Source organism: Garra rufa, chromosome 25, assembly GCF_049309525.1.
Source record: "Garra rufa chromosome 25, GarRuf1.0, whole genome shotgun sequence".
Classification (NCBI taxonomy): domain Eukaryota; kingdom Metazoa; phylum Chordata; class Actinopteri; order Cypriniformes; family Cyprinidae; genus Garra; species Garra rufa.
In genome coordinates, this window is record NC_133385.1 from 33371354 (window position 1) to 33375790 (window position 4437).

Here is a 4437-nt window from a genome sequence, read left to right on the forward strand (position 1 = left end):
GCTGCCTTTCGCGTTACATTTGCTTGATGATTTTCTGCTTATCGACCTTCCTCCTTCTGAAGCTTCGTGCTCGATACTCTAAACAAGTATTTTGCGACTTAGGTGTTCCTTCGTCAGAAGAAAAAACAATCGGTCCCGTCATACGTCTCGAATTACTCGCATAATTCTGGATACTTAAGATGCAAGCTTCTCTTCCACACCAAAAAAAAAAAAAAAATAAAAAATAAATTGTCCGAATCAGGTCTGTTATGGAACCGTTCCTCATGTCTCGCTTAACTTCCAAACGTGACTTGCTTTCTCTTCTCGGCAGTCTCAACAAGGTCGTTCTTTCATATCTCGCATGCTGCATTTGGCTCATTCAGTTGCAAATTTAAGCGACTCGCTTCTCCTAGATGACGGTTGTTTTTCAGACCTTAGGTTTTGGTCTCTTCTAAATGTGGTACCCTGTAATATATTAATTATATCTTTATCATCGTTATTGTTTTGGAAGGAGATGTAGTGTGGGAATGCGTGACTATTTGCGCTGTAATTGGTTGTACGCCAGTACGTCACCGTGTACGCCGACACGGCACGTCACCATGTGACTACGAGATCACCTATCAGCTCACGCGATCTGTTTCATTCACATAAAGACGGTGAACAAGCATCGCATGACTGTTGTGTTGCTCATTATATTCTCCTTCTCAGGTATGATTAATGTTAAAAGAAAAGGGTTATCGGTTTACTAAGCACTGAATGTTCATTATATGAGTCGTTGGCAATGTATGTGAACGTGTTATATCTGTGCTACCGTGTTACATGCGTCTAGGTGTTCTAATGCATGTGATTAGCACGTTAGCGTGTTCGTACCGAGTGAACATGGCGTTGTTTATACGCTGTGTTACTGTATATTCTTAAGTTAAGCACCTGAAGTTACAGATCATAGGTTTATTGGGAGTATACATGTGCTGTTATACACATATGTGTGACATGGGTATTTTTCACATGTAATTTGAGTTGGTATCATATCAAAAAGAGGTTGTGCGGATTTGTGTGTTTGATTGTTGGATCTGTTTCATTCACATAAAGACGGTGAACAAGCATCGGCATGACTGTTGTGTTGCTCATTATATTCTCCTCTCAGGAGTGCTACATAAACAACTGGAATGGCATTTCCTTCTATAACGACGTTTCCGAATCATCCAACGCTCCGAACTATATACCGAAGCAACCACTTCTATTGATTTTTGGGGATTCTTCCAAGGGCAGCGGTTCGCAGAAAAGTGGCTTCACGATTTGTCTTTTTCATTCAAAATCCACCTTGTCCGCTCTCTGTGAAATCTACCCTTTCGCGGTTGCTAGCGTTCTCTGGGGCTCAGCCCGGTTACGGAAACGTACTACCTTGTTTTGCGACAACGAAGCCACTGTCCACATCATTAACAAAGGTCGTTAGCTTTGCCCGGCTATCATGTCTATTTTAAGACGTCTAACTTGGCAATCCATGACGCACAATTTTATCATCAAAGCCGAACACATTCCAGGTCGTTTTAATGTCTAAGCTGACGCTCTCTCTCGCTCTCGTTTGCAGGTATTCCGACGACTTTACCCAGCGGCCAACAAGGATCCGACGCCGTGCCCACGCTGCAACAAATTCTCTTGAATTAAACAGGCCTTTGGATTTTAACAACCTTTTTCTGCCAAATCGTACATCGCAAAGGCGTAGCACTGTCAACTCTCAAAGCATACAACTCTGCTTGGTCCCGGTTCATCATGTTTTGCTTCACCTATCAAATTCCGTTACTTCCCATTTTAATTTCGACCGTGTGTGCTTTCCTCACGTACTGTTTTTAATCATGCCAACTTAATATTTCAACTATATGTAAAATTCCGGCTGGTGTTCTATTCCACGCAAGGTTTAATATCCCTAATTGCCCCAGCTTATTTTTGTCCCCTTTCATTCGATTACTTCTCCAGGGTATGTCAAAATCCGTGTTCAAAGCTAAACGTCAGCCTATCACACTCCGCATACTTCAGACCTTAGTCTCAAAACTTTGTAACGGCTTACTTGACAACTATCCCAACGCTCTGCTCGAAGCTACGTTTTAAACTGCATTCTTTGGTTTCTCGCGCATTGGTGAGTTTACTTCCGATAGTAATCGTTTCGATCCAACAAAAGATTTATTTCAAGACTTACACTTTTCACCTAATAACTTTTCACTGCTGATTAAACTCTCAAAATCAGATTCCCCGGGTCTGGTGTCACAATTTCAATTTCAAAATAAATTTGGCTCTATGCCCTTTCGCTTCTATGCTCAACTTTCTCAAAATACGGCTGCGCACTTCTGGTATGTCACCTCTTTTCTTTCTCTTAAGCGGGTTACCTATTACTAAACGGTGGTTTAGAATTCATTCGTTAACCACCTTGACAGCCGCCGGTCCTTCACCCTATATTTATACTAGCAACCCTTTCCGCATCGGCGCTGCCACTACGACAGCTGAACGAGGGGTTCCAGAGTCTACCATCAAACAGCTCGGAAGATGGTCTTCTTCGGCATACGAAACGTATATCAGATCAGAATTTCATAAGGTCCTGAATGCACAGCAGTCTCTCACATCATCAAGGTACGTTGAATTCGCTAGCTACTGGTGGTGGTTTTACGTCGAATTGTTCATGTTACTTATGGTGGTTAAAGTTACCAAAAGTCAATCATGCTTTTACCTATCGTCGTCGTTATAGCCTACAACTAATATGACGTCTTTGCATTTTCTTTATCATACTAACGTTCGTAATCTCATAGACTAAGCCTACACTATAATCAGCAACCTAACGTCAGCGGCAATAACGACTCGAAGCCGTTCGCTCCTTTATGTTTATCTTTACTAATTTATTCGACCTAGCATGGTCCTTCCTCAAGCCTGCGCGGCTTAAACGGCAGTCGTGGCATTTACCGAAAGTCAGTCGTGGCTTTTACAATCGTCTTCATTATTATTAGCTTTATTATAACTCACTCTTACAATATGTCATTGGATTATTACATTATGCACGATAAACCTTCAATACCGAGGCTCGACGCCCGTCCCGACATACACTCATTGCCTATCGTGGCTCGTTTTTTTTTTCTCAAGACCTAACGTGGTCCCTCACATCAAGCCAATCGAGGCTATACGGCCAGTCGTGGCATCAATATTGGGCGCTAATCACCGAAAGCCAGTCGTGGCTTCGTTATTCACCGAAAGTCAGTCGTGGTTTTTATTATTAGCTCTTATATACTCACTCTTACTATATGTCATTGGATTATTATATTATGCATGATATGCCTCCAATATAACGTCAGTGGCAATAACGGCTCGAAGCCGTCCGCTCCTTTATGTTTATCTTTACTAATTTATTCGACCTAGCATGGTCCTAACTCAAGCCTGCGCGGCTTAAACGGCCAGTCGTGGCATTAACCGAAGGTCAGTCGTGGCTTTTACCATCGTCTTAATTATTAGCTCTTATTATCAATAACACACTCTACAATATGCCTTTGGATTATTATATTATCCACGATAAACCTTCAATACCGAGGCTCGACGCCCGTGTCGGCTTACACTCATTGCCTATCGTGGCTCGCTTATTTTCCCAAGACCTAACGTGGTCCCTCACATCAAGCCAATCGAGGCTATACGGCCAGTCGTGGCTTTAAAAGTTCGGAACTTGCTCGAACTGCCAGTCGTGGCTTAACCGTGAGAGCCTATCGTGGCTTCAGCTAGCAAAGTCAATCGTGCCCATTTTACTTTTACTAATAAGAACTATATCAATACTAATTATTATCAATATTGTTTAATGAATCAGATCTTTAAAATAAGCCAATCGTGGCTTTTAACCCGTCGCAGATTGCCTTCCTCCCCTTAAAGACATCCCTGCATAGCCTATCGTGGCTATTATTAGAAGCAAACCGTGGCTTCTTAATTTAAATTACAAGGCTTCCCCTTTTCACGCAATCTTAACCTTTCCATTATCACTCGTACTTCGGGCTCTATTTCTTTGGGGGAAGGCTCTCCCCTGCCTTCATCTTCAGGCAGGAAATGCAGTCTACCTCAGTCACGGATTAAGGATGGAGCCCACGCCAAAAGAAACCATTAACCCTTCTGTCTTATTCATTCATTCAAATAAATGTTCAAATTTCTATCGTCTCAGAGTCTCTCTGGTAGAAATGAAAGCTTTAGCGTAAAGTTCTACCAGGATGACTCTAATTCATGATTATCTCGACAACCAATAGCAGCTTGACGCCTTGAATAAAAGACCAAAACTTACTCTTCCATCCTGCTGCCCCTAGGTGTCGTACCCGAAGTTCCCCTCCATCCTCCCCACCACCACCAGGTTGGCTACCATCCATACCACGTGGGGGAAGGCTCTCCCCTGCCTTCATCTTCAGGCAGGAAATGCAGTCTACCTCAGTCACGGATTAAGGATGG

The 4437-nt window shown here is 42.7% G+C and overlaps 1 long non-coding RNA gene across 1 annotated transcript; it reads left to right on the forward strand.

Moving 5' to 3' along the window:
• Positions 1-267: 267 nt before the first annotated feature.
• On the forward strand, positions 268-4433 carry LOC141301796 (uncharacterized). Its single transcript, XR_012342236.1, has 3 exons — positions 268-687; positions 1568-2601; positions 4299-4433. It is a non-coding gene; the product is annotated as an uncharacterized lncRNA (long non-coding RNA).
• The last annotated feature ends 4 nt before the right edge of the window (positions 4434-4437 follow it).